Below are 18,592 nucleotides of genomic sequence, written 5' to 3'. Positions count from 1 at the left end.
TTTGGGTGAAAATATTATGTTTGAAGTTTTTCTCTTTCTATTTTTCTGTATTTTCAAATTGTCTGCTTTAAGAATACCATGGCCATAATAGTTGCTGGTAGGGCTGTATTTCAAAATAAATAAGCCCTGAAGGGAGAAAAAAATAGAAGAACCTAAGAGGAACTTGGCATACTTCATAACTTTCTGAATTGTAATAAGACAATTACACTTGAGTTCTTTGGGTAATATACTTAAGTTTAAATACCATGCCATCACTTACCAGCTGGGTGACCTTGGACAAGTTGCTTAAGGTTTTTTGCCTCAGTCTTTTCATCTGTAAAATGGGGCTCTGAAAACCATTACTTTGTAGGGCTATAGTAAGAATTGAATATGATAATATATCTGAAAGCCATAGAGTAGTGCCTGGCACACAGTATTATCACTGGTTTCTCATGGGGTCAACCTGGACAGGCATCTTCATATTCCCCATGCCTTGAAGCCTGCCTGTCATCTGACCCACCAGAGCCCTTACATATTGGTCAATAATAATTGCTGTTTAAAAGTACAAGAAATTGAATATTACCCATTGCACTTAAAGCCTATATAGTGCATACTCATTTACATTATGCAAGTTTAAAATAATGCAGTGTAGATTAATGAAGTCCCATTAACTACATACATTTTGAACTAATAAAAATCTCCCAGAGCCAAGTAAATTTTACACTGTTTATACAGTTGCTACATAGTAGCCCCAATTTAGCTGATAGTATAAAAATTAACAAGCAAACACAAAGCATGCATGTGCCAGCACTGTTCCGAACACTTTACACACATTAATTCACTTGGTCAGTGCAACAACTCAGTGAAGTAGGGAATGTTGTTACCTTCTGGGACTGTTAGAAGAATCAAATGAGATATTGTGTGTCATCATCTTCATCTTACAGATGAGTAAACTGAGACACAAAGAGGCTAAGCAAATAGATCTAAGTTCTGTTCCTAAGAGGATCAGGATTGAACTATGAGGTATTTCTAGAATTTCTGCTTTTAGCCATCACCTTTTTCATGAGGAACAAATACAGAATTGCAATAGGAAAATTACTCTTGAATTACATGTTTTATGCAAGGTCTGTTCATATTTTGGAGACACTTTGGTGTTCTAATATGCCACACTCCAGTAGACACTGAATACATTTTATGGAGTAGTAGTTGAACTCCTGAATCCTTTGTCACTGTTGCTGGTACCTAATTCTGTGGGATTTCTCTGCCTAAGACAAGCAATGTATGAAGTGTTTCTTTGGGGAAAGGGAAAGTTGGAGACCCCTACTGCTGATTCCTATTCTTTTTAACTTTCTTGGCTTGTGAGAATCATGGACACACGTGATCCCAGATTGCAGGAGAGTTAGAAGCACTTCCCTTGTAAACTCCACCTAGGGGGAATTTGGCCACCAATTCCTGGAAGAAAGAGTTCATTCTGCTAGGATGAGAACTTGAAGCCAAGTAGAAAAAATTGCTAGGATTTTTTTTTTTCTTCCAACAAATGTTAACAACTCCTTTTTCTTTTCTTTTTTTCCTGTAAGTCTTTTGAATTCCTTCCTGTGGCTGATTTTTATTGATTACATTTTGCTCATCATCATCATCATCTTCTTCTTCTAACATTTAAGTATTTCTGGTGTTTCCCTTTATTGTTCCCCCTCTACAACCACTTTTTTTTTCTTTTTTACATGTTGACTCATGGACTCTCCAGTTAGTTATTAAAGAAATGAGACTTTGACTTTATCTGACAAGGTTAAATCAGCATGTGACAGTCTGGCCTTATATATCAATTGAGATATAAATGAAAAAGACATTCAGAAGCAAAAAAAAAAAAGTGAAGCATCAGCTTCTGAGCATCTCTTGAAGTAGTCTGCTGGTTATAGTCTCCTTCATAAAGCAGACACAGTTGGTTGCTTTGTCTCACAATGTGGCAGTGGAGAAGGTCACGGGGGACCAGAGTCTCCTCCATCTTCTCAGCTTCCTGCCTTGTATAATGGGGAGTGGTGAGAACAATGCTCATGGAACTAGAAAATACTATGACTTTTCTGAGGATAGTTAGGTATTTTGTAACATCTTTTACCAGAACCATGTGTATTCTTTTAACTCAACCATTTCACCTCTAGACATTTATGTCTCCCAGAGTACCCAAAAATGTGTACAAAGTCTGTTCATCCCCAGTCAGTTGGAAACAACTATCTCACAAAGTAGACTGGCTAAAGATTAAATGTGCAAAAGTACATTGGACAATGGAACACCAATCAGGGAATGAAAAGCATATTTTAGTAGAATATTGAATTAAGTGGGAATTACAATGGGAAATTGAATTACACTGGAAAATGGCAAAGACTGTTTTGAAATGACAAAAGTAAATTATAAAACAGTGGTCAGGATGGTTTTTGCCATGAGGATGTAGTCACTTACTACTTGTAGTCTTGAAAATATAAAACAAAAATATGCCCACTATAATTATACTTAAATGTGTATAAGAGTGGTCATTTGAAAATTATTAATGTGTGTTTTTCTTTTGCTTTTCTGAGCACATGCTGTTTGCCCTGCCACGCCAAGGTATTTGTGTGTGAGAGAGATTAGGATTTGTTACAGAAAGAATTTAAAATATGTGGTAACATTCCACTTCTGCTAATATATAGGATCATACAGCAGGCAGGAAACACTACTATTGGAAGCCAGACTGTTTTCTAGTCCTGTTTTCTGGTCTTTCTATTAGAATATCAAAAGCCCAGCCTAGAAGATCCAGCTCATAGCATTCTCCTGCAGTGTAGGAAAAACACCCCTCCTTTTAGAACAGGTGTGGGCCTGCACAGCAGGTGGTTAAGGCACAGGGAAATGAGAAGAAAAACTCACCACTGGGTTCTCAAGGCCTTGGTGGGAAGGAGAAGAAGAGATGGTGGTCTATCTTCTCGCTCTTTAGGTCTTGTCCGGGAAGTGTTTGGACATTAGAGAAAAGAGGATGGCAGCTCCGCTCCCCGTTCCTACATAGGAGGCTGCCTCTACACTAGCGCTTTCGAACCTGGGGCATACCCACATTAATGCAAATGGGGCAGGGCAGAGTGGTCAGGCAGAGAGAAGCTCTGAGATTTCATTTCCCAAAGTTGTGGTTTGGATATGAGGTGTCCCCCAAAAGCTTACATGTGAGACAATGTAAGAAGATTTGGAGGAGAAATGAATGGGTTACAGCCTTTACCTAATCAGTGGATTAATCCTTGATGGGATTAACTAGGTGGTGACTGGAGGCAGGTGGGATGTGGCTGGAGGAAGTGGTTTATTGGGGACATGGCTATGGAATATATATTTTGTGTCTCAAGAGTGGCGACTCACTCTCTGTGCTTTCTGATTATCATGTGAGTTGCTTCCCTTTGCCGTACTCTTTGGCCATGATGGAGCTGGCTATATATGGACTGAGCCGTCCGAAACTGTGAGCTCTTAAATAAACTTTTCCTCCTCTACAATTGTGCTGGTCGGGTCATTTAGTCACAGCAGCGAAAAAGTTGACTAAAACACCCAATCATTCTCAGTTCCCAGTTCCTAGGATACTGAGTTGAGAGTCTCAGGATGGTCATGACAGGGTAAGTTGAGCCTTCTCAGGGTCTGGTGCTGGAGGTGTCTCATGAGAACTGAACCTTTGTAGACACTTGCATATTTGTTACGGGCAGTAGCAGGGGTGAGGCTGAAGCTTTGGTAAACGTCTCTGGGCCCTAACCAAGCATACTGACAGGACAAAATACATCTCCATAGCTGCAGATATCAACCACAAAGGCCACAGGACAAGTTGTAATCAGAGCCACCAAGGGCAACCACATGGATACCAGGATCTAGATAAGTCTGTATATTATTTTCAGTTCTTAATTTTTTAAGTCTCTTATATTCTATAACTGATCTTTCTTGTCTCATATATTTGTTAAAGATAATGGGTTATTTATCTTACAAAGTTGCCCACATTCTAAATTGGACTAATTGTTTCTTCATGGTGGCAATTAATTTCTCTATCCCCTACAATTAGCTGATATTTACATCTGAAGGTTTGGCAGTGCTAAGATTGAACAAGTGGATTCTGATGTTGTCAGCCTGATTAACCTGTGATAAATGCATCATTGACCTTTTAACTATGGTTTTAGCATCTGTAGGTGATGGTTGTTTAAGACCATTTCATTTTACGAATTCAAATTCTTTCATTCTTTCTGAATACATTCCCTGGAATCAACTACTTGGTTACCCAGAGGTAGAGTTTATACAGAAAAAGCAGGATATGTGCCTAATTGTTTCTCCTTATTGGTTTTCTCAACAGTGAATTGGTACCCTAGCAGCTTCCAATGGGGACTGCTGAGGGTTTTGTTTTCATGAGTTTTGGATGGATTTATATGTTTCAGGCACATGCTCAAATCATCCCATGTTTGGCCAACAAAAGCCCCTTCACTTTGGCTTCTATGTCTTTTTGACAATCATTTGTCTCCAATAGTATCTTTGCTTTTTTGGCTCAGCAAGATTTCCCCAAAACAGTTTTGTATATTTCTTGCCCTGGAATCAAAATCAGGCATTTATTCCTTCAAAAAGTTCAGGTTTTTTTTGTTTTTGTTTGTTTGTTTGGTTGGTTGATTGGTTAGTTTTGTGTGTGTGTGTGTGTGTGTGTGTGTTTGTTTGTTTGTTTGTTTTGGTGTGTGTGTGTGTGGAGAATGGTACTTAAAGCTACAGTCTTGGTGATAGGGAAGTTGTTGCTTTGACACTGTCATTGCTTCTAGGCCTTTTCAGATGACAGAGTTAAAAAATGGGCCTTTAATCGTAAGAGAGAGAAAAGCAAGTTCATGTTGTTATTTCCAGTTCATCTTTTATTATGGCATAATACACATAATCATTTTTTTAAATATTTATTTTTTAGTTGTAGTTGGACACAATACCTTTATTTTATTTATTTATTATTATGTGATGCTGAGGATCCAACCCAGTGCCTCGCACATGCTAGGCGAACTCTCTACCGCTGAGCCACAACCCCAGCCCACATAATCATTTTTAAGTGTACCACTTAGTGAACTTATGTATTTTCATACTGCTCTGCAACCATCAACACCCTCTGTCTCCAGAACTTTATCTTCTCAGACTGAAACTCTATGCCCATTAAACATCAGGCCACTGTTATTCCCCACCGTCAAGCTCCCAACTCCAGTTTCCAGCAACCATAATTCTACTTTCTGTATCTATGAGTATTTGTCATTTTATGATTATCTTGTTTCACTTAACTTGATGTTTTTAAGATTCATCCATATTGAAGCAGGTATGAGAATTTCCATTTTAAAGCTGAATAATGCTTGTGTGTGTGAGCACACATTTTGTTTAACCATTCATTCACTGATAGCCACTTAGATTGCTTCCACTGTTTGGCTGTGATGAATTATGATGCTGTGAATGGAAGTGTACAAATATCTAGTTGAGTTGCTGCTTTAAATTCTCTGGAGTATATACCTAGAAGTGTAATTATTGGAGCACATGGTCATTCTTTGTTTCATTTTTTGAGGAACTGCCATACTGGTTTTTTACAGAAGCTGGGCAACTGTGCTTGGACCACTATTCTTACCAGTGATATTCATAGGTTCCATTTTCTCCACATTCTTGCCAAATTTGTTATTTCTTTTTAAAATTATATAATAAAAAATAACAGCCGTTCTAATGTGAATGAAACAATTAAAATGTAAGGTTTTAGGATTTTGATTGAATTTAAAATTATTATTCTTCTATTTCTTTTCTCTTCACTTTAAAAATCTTTGTTCTTAAAGGCATTAATCCAAGTACCTTTTTCCTATAATATACACATAATAGTTTTTAAAAAATATGACCATATTACCTTAAAAAATAAGACTCAGCTTAAGATATCTTTGTGCTTTTATGGCTCCAGGGTCTACACCATTGGGACATATGATCAAATGACTGTTTAAAAAATGATTTGACAATTATTTTCTCTATTGTGGTTATTCCATCAATTTAACATAGAGTTGGATTTTTTTCCATTTGTTTTCAATTTTCAGAAGTTGGCTTAAGAAATTTAATATTTTTTATTAGATAAAATACTTACATAGTTCAGTCAAAACTATAAAACAGCATAATTAGAGAATTCTCCCTGAAATCACCATCCCTTCTCTTCTTTTTCTCTTTTCCCTCCCACCATAGGTAACAAGTCAAGTATCAATTAGTGTTTGGTTTATCCTTCTATTTGCTTTGTTTTAAAAATATATAGACGATTTTTTAAAATCTATATTCCACCCTCCCTTTACTGCACAAAGGTGACATTTACAAACCCTGTTCTGTGCCTCGCTTTTATCACTGAACAACACATCCTGGTGCTCACACACTACCACAATGCAGAAATCTTCCTCATTCCTTTTTCTCCTTAACACTCCTCTAGACATGATTATAAAGAATTCTTCCTGTTTTCTTTGCACTGTAGCAGAATCCCATGCTGTGTGGATATACCCATGGTTTATTTAACAAGCTCCCTAGCAATGGCTGTTTGGTTTTCTAGTACTTTGCTGTAAATAATACCACAGCTAATAGCATTGACCTTACTTAGTAGTGCTCTGCTAAATGTTTACTGACAAACTCTCTGGAGAAAAAAAGACAAAAACAAAACAACAACAGAAAAACAACCCTGATATGTAATCTCTGCCAAATACCATAGCAAATTATTTCCATTATGGTCAATTTCAGATTACCAATGTGACATCAGTGAAGGTGGAGTCAGAAAGAGACTTATAGTAATATACTATTATGTAGTATTTCTGTCATACAGATAATATACAAACAAACTCAAGGAAATGAAAATATTTACTGCATCCAAAATAATCATGGAGCAGTGAGTTTAAGTTGTTATTACCTTTGTTTTAACTATAATTTATTTTGTTTTGTGTTTTGATTTTATTTTTTAAAATGGAAATGTTTAAAAACCAACTTGCAGATATTTCTGAAAACTTAACAAATGAGTCTGATGAACTGGTTCAACACACCATTGTTCTATACTATTCTTCAATACCTGGATAGAAAGTCTTTCTGTTCCCTAAATTAGCTAGCATGAGCATCATCTGAATATCATGGAATGCATAAGGATCTATTTTTGCCTTATGAAGTTCAGAGATAGCCTGGAGTCTGTGTGGAATCTCCCTGTCAGCATCCCCGGTTCCTTCTTCTTCTCTAGCTCAGCCATCTAAGTAAGCAGCCTCTTGGCCCAAAGTGGCTGATGGTACACAGACATCATGTCCATATGCCAGAGAATAGGAAAGAAGAAGAGGGAAAAGGCAAACCATTTGCACTGCTTAAGTGATTCAGCTACCTTCTGGAATATTTCCCGGAGGCCCCATATAGTACTTCTACTTATAATTAACCAGACAGCATACAGCTCCCTGGTTATACCTAGCTGTAAAGGTGGCTGGAAAATGGAGCCAATATGCAGATTGCTTCCCCCAAATAAAATCAGGGTGTTTGTTTATTCTATCTTACTGAATAAGAAATAGAAAATAAATATTGGGTAGTGAACTAGTAGACTCTTTCCCCTAACTAAATCTTTCAAGTCCATCCCTCCAAAATTTTTTCTAACTATGTCTCTTCTCTAAATTACAGCATTTGTGCTCCAGTAATTGTTTTGCACACAATATCACATCATTTCTTCTACTCTTCTTTTGGTGTTTCATGTATATGTCAGGCTTCCCATTCCTAATTCACTTATATGCAATTATAAAGTATGGGACAGGTTTGTATTTTATGCTTCTCTTATAGCTTACATTTTTTTTAAATGTAAAATGAGAATAGTAGTACCTACACAGTATTTTTGGGAGAAGAAACAATCATGTGAAAGACTAAAAAATGAAATGTTTTCTGTGTACACATCCTTTTCCCCTCCCTTCTTCTCTCAATCCCTTCCTCCTTTCCTTTCTTTTATCACTTCTTACTTCCTCTGATTAAATGTAAACAGAAACCTGAGGAAATGGGATGTGAATGTTTTATCTTAGCTTAAGTTGGGGTCAGATTTCCACATCACCAGACTGACTCTAGGTACACACTTATTATTCTACCTACTACTGACATCTTTTGCTTATCTTTGAGATTTATAAAAAGTAAACCATGCAGACTCTTTTGAGTGTGACTTTTGTTCACTCACTGTTCATGAAATTTATCCATGCTGTTTTGTACAGCAGTAGTTTTCATTATGTGAATATGCCAAAATTTATTTATCTGTATACAGGTGACAGACATATGAGTTGTTTCCAGTTGTTGACTATGATAAATAGTCCTGCCATATTCTTATACCTGCCTTTTGGTACACATACATATGTGTTGGATATATGTGGAATTATAAGTTATATAGTGTGGATGTGCTGGGTGACAGGGCATATGTTCAACTTTACTAGAAACTTCCAGATAGTTTTCCAAAGTGATTGTACCAAGCTCCCCTCCCACCTGTAGTGACAGTTCAGTTGCACCCCATTCCTCTCAGTATTTGATATTTGAAGGCTGTTCTATGATACTTCACCTAGCTCCTGCTTTGGGACTGAGGTACTCATTCACATAATTTCTGGTAGTGTTGGTGGCCAGCAGCTTGCCACTGACATCCTCTGTGTAAATTAACCTCAAGCAGAGAATGATTCCATACCCAAGGTCATGCCTCTACTCCTGGCCTCTACTCACAGTGACTCATCTGTGGTGGTGGTGATGGTACCGATTGGACAGTGGTGGGGATGGTGGCGGAGTGGTGGTGATGAATGTAGTTCTGGTGGGTGGAAACAATTACCGTCACAACTCAAATGCTCCCTGCAAGAGTAACTGAGGCTTCTATTGCAGGATCATTCCCCGTGTCCAATTCTGCTTTCCTCACATCCATAAATGTTTTCCCAAGTGCAGTCTTCCCCAAACTTCCTTTGAACACATTTTACAGTGTGGAAAGCATATTTCCTAGAGAACCTGGCCTAAGATTGTATTATCTGATTTTTTAAAAATTAATTTTGGCCATTTTGGAGGGTATGTGATGGTGTTTCATTGTGGTTTAATGTCCATTTCTCAAAAAACTCATGAGATTGAGCATCTTTTCACATACTTAACAGGCATTTAGGTATCTCTTCTTTGGTTAAGAGTCTGTTAAGGTCTTCTCACATTTCCATTAGTCCATCTTAATCTTTTCTCAATATGATATGAACCCTTTGCTGGATATATGTCTTTCAAATCTATTCTCACTTTTGCTTGTCATTTCACTCTCCTAATGATTTCTTCAGATTTTATGAATTTAAACATTTTAACACTGTTTCATTTATTTAAATTTCCTTTAAGTTTTGGAGAATTTCAGGTTCTTCATAAGAAATACTTGTTTCCCCAAAGCCATGAAGATATGATATGTTTTATTCTAGAAACTTTATTATTTCACTTTTCTGGGTTTGTTCTAAATTTATCTTATACTTTTTCTTCATATTGATATCATATTATTCTTAATCTCTAGATATGCTTCCTGTCTAAAAGTCTTTTTTGTCTAATATTTATTTATTTATTTTTGGTACTGATGATTGAACCCAGTGGTGCTTAACCACTGAGCCACATCCCCAGCCCTTTTTATTTTTTTTATTTTGAGACAGGGTCTTGCTAAGTTACTTACGGCCTTGCTCAGTTGCAGAATCTAGCTTTGAACTTGCAATTCTCCTGCTTCTGTCCCCTGATCTATTTGGATTATAAGGATGTGCCACCACACTGGTCTTAATATTCATTTATTTATACCACTTTTATTTTTATTAGTGTTTACATGATATATACCTTTTAAAACTTCTGTGTTGTTACTTAAAGTGTGTGTCTTGAAAACAAGAAATAGTTGTTTTTTATTTTATTTTTCAGGATGAAAATCTTAGTTTTTCCATTTGGGTATTTAATTTACAATTCATTTATGTTTAATGCAATTGCTCATATATTTGAATTTATATCAACTTATCTGTCTCACCTGTTTTATGCTGTCCATCCCATTACTTGCCTCCTTTATTATCCTCATCAATTTGTTGGTTATATATTTCTTTATTCCCCTAGTGGTTGTACTGGGGATTATTGCATTCATTTCTTAATTATTAGTGTCTAATATAAATTAATATTTCCCACATAGCGTTAGGAACTTAGAACATATTAACTCCATTTCCTTTTAGTGTTTATGTCATCATGCATTTTAATTTTACATAAGTCTGAAACCCACAATATAGAATTAGTACTAGTAGTGGTAGTACTGGTATTTTCAAATGTACAATACAAATATAGCATTACTCACATATTTACCTTTTCTGGTGCAAGTAATTCTTTTTTTCATTCTTCATTTCTACATGGAATCATGATTCTTTTTCCTGAAAAGTTCCTTTTAATATTTCCTACAGGACAAACTCAAAGTAATGAATGCACTTTGTCTGGAAATATCTTTATTTCACTTTTGAAGAACGCACTTCCTCTCCTCTCGTCCCCTGCTCTGGCCAGAGAAGACATTTCATCTGGCCTTCCCAGTACAGACAATTCATGCCCTAGGTCTTGTTCTTCCTCCACCTAGTGACTGGACTGCTGATGCCTGACTCCTTTGAATGCCCACCTACCCGCCAGCTTTGGCCTGTGTGAGATTCAGAAGTGTGCTTCTTGCTTTCCCAGTAAACCAGTTCTTGCCTGTACAACTCAGTGAGGTTTTTCCCTCATCTACAACCACAACTTCTCTAATTAGGTCTGAATATTAGCCTTGAGGAGAAATCCTTCTAAGTTTATCCATTATTAGGCACTCTTCTCAGAGCTGGTGTATTCTTTAGCAATGTCTTCATAGTTTTGTCATTACTACCCTATTGGAATTAGTAATTCTTTATATCAAACTTTCCTCTTTAAATTACTGTGTGATTTCTCTCTATTGATTGGGTCCTGACTGGTAGACTATCCTGCGTTCCCAGGATGATAAAACCCATAGGTCATAATACAACCACATCAAAAGTAAAATGCAAATTTAATCCAAACTTAATTGTGTTAGAGTTTACATTTAGAACTTGAAGGTTAATGTTCTATAATTCTATTTTCCTATGATGAATCTGTCTCATTTTGGAAGTAGAGTAATACTGGCTTCATCAAATGATTTGGCATTTCTTTCTTCTCTATTTTCCAAAAAACCCGAAAATGTGTGTAGGACTGATATTATTTCCTTAAATACTGGGTGATATTCACCAGAGAAGCCATCTGGGTCTGGTTTCTTTGTCAGAAATTGTTCACTATGGATTTAGTTTCTTCCATTGGTATTAAGCTGCTTGAATTTTCTGTTTCTTCTTGGATCTGCTTTGATTAGTCATATCTTCCAATGAATTTGTTTTATCTAAATTGGCAAACTCACAGCATAAAGTTGTTCATAAAATACCCTTATATCCTTATTGTCCTTGAGCTATTCAGTGAGGCTTTCTTATTTACTCTTGATATTGGTAACTTGTGTTTTCTTTTTATTTTTTCTCTTTTATCACTCAGCCTGGGAGTCTGTGGGATTTTGTCGTTTTTCCTCTGAAAGAATCAACTTTTGGGTTCACTGATATTTTCTGTAACATTTCTCATTTTGGTGGGCCACATTTTGAAAGTTCCCTCTTCTCTGTGGTTATGTACTCTCAAATGCTGGCAAATTTCTAACAAGTTCAAATAGACCTAAAGTCTTCAAACAGATTTTTATTACTGTATTTTCTAGCTTTTCAGTTTATTCTCAGCAGGAGCACTAATTGGCCACATGTTAATTTATTAGAGCCAGAAACAGAAATCTAATAGAATAGTCTTGGATGGCTAGTATTGCAGGATTCCTAGGCTCAAGAATTTCTCTATCATTATTTAATATTGCTATTTATAACCTTGGGCAAGTCATCTAACTTGACCAAGCTTCAGCTTCCTTGTCTGTAAAGTAGGGATAATAATATCTTATATCACAACATTTCTGTAAGAATTAAGTTCAAATTCAAAGTGGGACTGTTTTATGAGCTATGACAAATTTTATAAATATAGTATGGCTTATTTGATTTCTAAAAAAATGTGAATGCCTTTAAAGGAGAGACTGTATCTTTTTTATCTTTCCACAGTACATCGCAGTTTCCGGAACATATTGTGGTATTTAATAAATGTTTGTTAAGCTCAACCAAAGCTTTATGCATTAATGGTTATAATTCTCACATACTGACTCCAGAGTAAATGCATACTAGGTGCACATATTATTGATAACATCTGAATTAATCAAGAACATGCTGAATTGTTATTTATTATCATTACTTAAACTAAAATTTATGCAACATTATGTACAAATTTATTGCATTCTTATAAGATTATACTCTCTTTGGTCACAAACAGAAAAATGTGCTGAAAATCTCTACAAATGTTGGGAAATCCTCAAGTTCTGTCACATGGGAGGAAACAAGAAGGAAATGCCTTGATTTTGGCAATGTTGTAGGTTAGGTGTGCAAATGTAAACAGAGTTTCCTAAGAGATGTGTCACTGACACTTGCCATCTTTAACTCTGCGACTTCATCACTTTGAGTTTATGCAAACCTGTCTGTTCAGAGGAATTAACTATATTAACTACAGAGGATAGAGCTGGGTCTTATCTTTAGACCATTTCTGCATTTTTCACACCATATTCATGCAAATTGCTTGCATCAGTTTTAAACTTAAGTGTGAAGTTCATTTGGGTTAGTTCAGTGTTTGTTCACTTCAGTATTTCACATACACATATATGTACCACTTATATTATTTACCTAAGATTTTCTTTAAACACTCTTTATTTTTCTCAAAGGAATGCATTTTAAAAGAATCTAATATCACTGTTGTAAGTTAGAAATCAGTACCATTATTCAAAGTCATCGAGAAAATAATTAAAAAAAACATTTTATTAAGTGTTACAAAGAGACTATTGCCTATTGAAGGCTCTGAGCTGCAGGCCTGCTCTCTTCATTAAAATATGTAATAGAAAGGTTCTAAAGCCCACATAAGCTGAGTTGTTGCCTTTAATATAATAAAAGAAATCCCAAAAGAAAATTGAAAATGGGGTGATTTCTTCATCAAGTGATCTCATCTCATCTAATGATTTAACAGCACACCATCTAAAGGCATCTCATGTACTGCATCTGGGGATACACTGACTGGCTGGATCATCTCCAAGATCTTTTTCATCTTACAACATCTATGGTGCTCTAAATATTTTTTTCTCTGAGGTATTTTGTATTTCTTTTAGTTTTCATTCATCCAAGTTTCATCAACTATCACCTCATTTACAAATGACTCTTTTTTGCCAATGACTAACTCCCCTTTAAATGATGAATATCACTGTTAAAAAAACATGGAAATTTTATGTAAGAAATAGCAACGGGAGAAGCTGAAAAGCAGGAAGTACTTGGGCAACAGTGATTCAGACAAAAATCATTTGCCTTCTTGACCTTGACTTTAGTCTTTTTTTTCTAAACATTTTCTTTTTACTTTCTTATATTTCTCATTTGAGATTTATTCACGTCAAAACAAGGATATTCACCTTAAATCAGGGCAGCTCCAGAGTTTTAAGAAAAAGAACTCATAATGATTTGTCTCTTTACAGAACAATCATCAGAATGAGGCAACTATGTAAGAATATCATTGAGACAACAGATAAAATATGAATACAATCTGTAGATTACATGAGGGTGTTGTAGAAATATTAATTTCTTATTTTTGATAGTTTATCTATGGCTATATAAGAGAATGTCCTTGTGTTAAAGACGTATATACTGACATTTTTAGAGTTAAAAGAGTATTTGGTCAGCCCCGTTTGGACTCTTGTATAGAACTATATAAAGATTCCAAAGTAGCAGTGAGGAGAAAGAGAGGACAGAGAAGTGGGAAGGGATCTTCCCTACCTGATTCACATGGACTTATGGAGGATGATTGACATAAGGGAAACGGTGGTGTTATTAACTGGAGAAGTTAAATGAATACCAGACACAGACAAAAGCACAAATGAGCATTATTTTGGTTTGGATATGTGATACTCCTCAAAAACTCATGTGAGAGACAATGCAAGAATGTTCAGAGGTAAAATGATTCGATTATAAGAGTTGGAACCTAATCAGTGGATTGATCCACTGATATGGTTTAACTGGGTGGTAACTGTAGGTAGGTAAGATGTGTCTTGAGCGGGTAGGTCACGGGGGCCTGCCTTTGGGATTTATATTTCTTCCCTGGTGAGTGGAGGTTTCTGTCTGTTTTCTGTTGCCATGTCCTGAGCTGATTTCCTCCACCCTCCCTTTCTTCCATGAGGTTCTGCCTCACTGTCAGCCTAGAGCTATGGATTTGGCCACCTATGGACCGAGACCTCTGAAACCATGAGCCACAATAAACCTTTCCTTCTCTGTTTTTCTTGTCAGGTCTTCTGATCACAGTGACCAAAAAAAAAAAAAAAAAAAAAAAAATCCGACTAAAATAAGCATTACACTACCTCTTCTAATTCCTGGGCCAAGATATCTGCTGGGGCACCTGGTCATCCCCAAAGGAGTGGCCACTTAAGTCCCTGCCTTCAGAGTCTTACAGTTTAACCAGGATAAACTCTAAAGTTGTTGAACTACAGTTATCACAATTTTACTGTGAATTGACAGAACCATGGACAGCACCCAAGTTTGCATGATAAATTCTTCTGAAGCACAAAGAAATCTTTGCAATAATATTTTAAACACATTAATTTTACAGATAAGAAAAATAAAACCTCAAAAATGTTACATGATTTTCGCCAGGTTATGGAGAGCTGAAAATCTAATCTGAGTCTTTAAATCCAAGTCCAAGTCCCTTTGCCTATGCCTCCTTGTTTCCCAACACATTAGGATAGTGTGGGAGAGAAGATGAAAGGGTAAGTCTAGGGAACTGTAGGAGACACCTGTATTTTTCCCTTTCAAGCATGCATCTTCTCTGATTTTGGCAAGTGAATCTCCACTTTTTCTTTTGAGGAGATACTTTTCTCTATTGCAGGGAAACCATTCCCTGCTCTGGTCAGTGAGTGTGGTATGTTCTAGGCATGGCTAATTAGGTTTTCTCTCCCATGAATTCAAAGTAAGTGGGGTTATTCAAGAAAGGACATGTAGTTGAGGGCAGTACATTCCCTTACTGGAAATCTGAACAAGTAGATCTCACAAATTTGGAGAAATTTTGATTTGGTATATCCTAGGATTTGCATGTGTGAGTCTGTCTGTCTATCTTTATACCTATCCACATATATCTATATATACACGAAATACATTTGTTAATTATATATTTCCCTTATTTTATTTTTATTAATTTTTATTATAATTTTTCCTTGTTCTTATACCATTAACCTCTCCCCCAAAAGTATCAAGAATTAAGAAGTCAAACAAAAAAAAAAGAATTAAAAAGTCTGCAGCATTTTTCAATTTTTCTAAACAATTTATACATTTCCCTAGAGTTCTTGGCAGATAGTACAAAGTAGAATTTAGCTCCAAGATAATAATCAATTTTTTCTTCTAAAATAGAGGTATAAAAAAATCTGTTTGTGATGAGCCTTAAACCAGCCTTTGTGGTACATTCTAAAGTTATTATTCTTTCACATGGGTGAGCCTATAAATTGCCAAGTTTGTATTGATTTATGTTTAATTGACAGCTGCTGTGAGGTTGCCTTCCATCTTGTGGTTTTCAGTCACCCTGAGTTCATTTAAAATGTATCACCACACTCTGTGTAGACAACTAAATAGCATTAGATTATTAATAGAGTATATGTGGCTATAACCTCAGAGAACAGGAATGAGAGTGAAAGGACAAAGAATAAAGGTATCTTGTGTAGTAAAAGGAGCCTATACTTGAAGGTCTAAAAGACTTGGGATCCTAGAATTCTAGTTCTAGCATGTCACTAACAAGTTATTCTGTCTAGATCATATAATTTCTCTGGGCAGATGGAGTTGCCTCTAACATTCCTCTCAAGCCTAATGTAGAGCTTCCTCAGTCACTTTCCCCCCCATAGTATACCAAATGTATATTTCAATTTACTGTATGCAATCTAACAAAAATTTGGTGATAATTTACCAGATATACACAAATGACTTAACTAATAAAAGAAAGTTCAGTTTCAAGAGAATAAGTTCATATCTTAAGGAAAAGTGAAAGTACATTAAAAACGTAAAGCAAGTCCAGTTTCTATGCAGTAAATGAACTAGTCTACTAAATCAGTCTTCAGTCACTTTTGCAGTTAATTTTTTGAAAAACTATCTTTAATATCTTTATGAGATAATCAATAATGGGACACTCAATGATAATGTGTTGGTTGTTCCTTTCCAGATCTTGAAAATATATTTTTATAGGGGAATTGATTGCACCTCTCTGAAAGGAGAAAAGCAGATATTTAGCAAGCTCTAGAAGAACATCATTCATCCTTGACACCCTCTGTGATCTTGTTTCAGGTAGTTTTGGGCACATACATCTTTGGGCCCTTTAATAAGATAATAACTTTGAATAGTAGAAACTGCAGGATGATGTGAGACTGAATTTCAAAGACCTGGATTCTTGGCCTCCCTGTAGCTCCTTCTAGATAAATGACCTTGGTATATTTGTTAGAATCTTGCTAGATTCAGAACCCCCCACCCCCATGCTACTTAAAGACAAAGGTCTGTAGACTCCATGGAAGGGTTGAACCATCAAGCTGCTGGAGAGCAAGAACACATCTGAGCACAAGGAATAATAGGGACTGAAGCTCAGCCAGGACTTGTCTTCTACCTGGTCTCTGCTGCTCCGGACATGTCAGCTTTGTTTTTACTTACTGCAGACTACTTCTCCTGATTTGATAGGAAATGTGGCTGCTACAGATTTAGATTTATTTATTAATTTATTAACAGACTAATTTATTCACTCAACCAACTGTTGCTTTTGAGCTGAACTACATGGCAGGTACTATTCTAGGCATTAACAACTTAATAGTGACAAGGTAAAAGTCTGCCCTTGTGGAGATCACCTCCTAGTGGAGGGGACACTCAGTCACATGATAAACAAATGTAAAGACAATATGCCAGGTAGTGGTAACTACTATGGAAAAAAAATAACCAGAGGGCTAAAATCAGAGGACTAGCGAATGCCAAGTGTTGGTGGCGATGGTGCGGTCTGAGGGTGATATGTCTTATTTTATAGAAGCTGATCAGGGAAAGGCTTTTAACATTTGGTGATATTTGAACAAGTGAAGAAGTTTGGAAACAAGTAATGCATGCATTTGGTGAAAAAGCAAATAAAAGACCTTGAGATGGGAACATGCTTGACATGTTTAAGGACAATCATGGGAACCAGTGTGCTAAAGTGAGTTTAGGAGGAAGGGAAAGTTCTAAGAGGCAAGAACAGAAACGGCAATGGTCAGACCATATAGACCCAAGATAATTGTTAGGATTTGGACTTTTACTTTGGAGTGGCAAGTGGTTGGAAAGTACTGAGCTGAGAAGTAACATGATCTGACTAATGTTTTATTTTAGTAGAGTATTCTGGCTGTAGTGAATAGAAGGTCAAGAGTGGAGGCAGAGAGATAATTTAAAGTAGATTTTGAATAATTATTGTAAGAGATTATGGATTTGGTCCAGATAGTAAAATTAGAGAAAAATGGCCATATACTGAATATATTTTCAAGGTTGTCAACATTATATTCTGAAGTATTGCATACTAACATATAAAAGGAAAACAGAATCAAACCCTGAGATCGGTTGAGGATATAAGCAATCTGAAGACTGAGCTCTAGAGCTCTTCAAACTTTAGAGGTTGGGGATTTGGGAACAAATCTACTAACAGGACTGAGAAGGAGTAGCCAACAAGGTAGGAGAAGACTCAAGAAGAGGAGAGAGTGGTTTTGTAGAAGCCACCTGGAGAAAGTGGAGGAGGAAATGATGAACCATGCTAAATGCTGCTGAATGATGAAGAAATATGAAACCTGAAAAATTGACCACTGGATATGACTACCGGGAGGCCATTGAGGACCCTTGACAAGAACTATTTCAGTGGAATGGTGGAGACCAACACTCTAAAAGCTTTTTACCAGTCCCAGCTTTACACAACTCCAAAGACAGACCCTAATTAACATGGTTCAGGCCAGGTATCCATCTTTAGACCAAGCAATTGTAACCTTATGGAAGAGGAGTTTGGTTGCTCAGTGGTGGACAGATCAACAGTAAGGGATCTCAGGATGTCCTGTTAGAACTTGGGCATTTCTTATATACATATGTGGATGGAGTGAGGAGGCCATTTTTAGTAGGAGGAAGATGAGGTCATCATGGGTTTCCTTCACATTCGATTTGTCATTTAGCCTTAAATTAAAAGATGGAGCTGGAAATTCCAGTTTTTGGTGACAAAATAAGGTCAAATGAGAGAGTGTGAGCTGGGTATGGTGGCTGTGCCTGTATTCCTAACCACTTCAGGAGGCTGAGGCAGCAGGATCATTTGAGCCCACGAATTTGAGGCCAACCTGGGCACTATAGTGAGAGCTCATCTCAAAGAGAGAGAGATCAGGGGACATGGGAAATGTGGTCATCTGCATATACTGCAGCTTTAATATAATAGATTCTCATAACAAGCATAG

Source organism: Marmota monax, unplaced genomic scaffold, assembly GCF_021218885.2.
Source record: "Marmota monax isolate L192 unplaced genomic scaffold, Marmota_monax_Labrador192_F-V1.1 WCK01_AAM20220418_F8-fsc00277, whole genome shotgun sequence".
Lineage (NCBI taxonomy): Eukaryota > Metazoa > Chordata > Mammalia > Rodentia > Sciuridae > Marmota > Marmota monax.
This window is presented reverse-complemented; position numbering follows the sequence as displayed.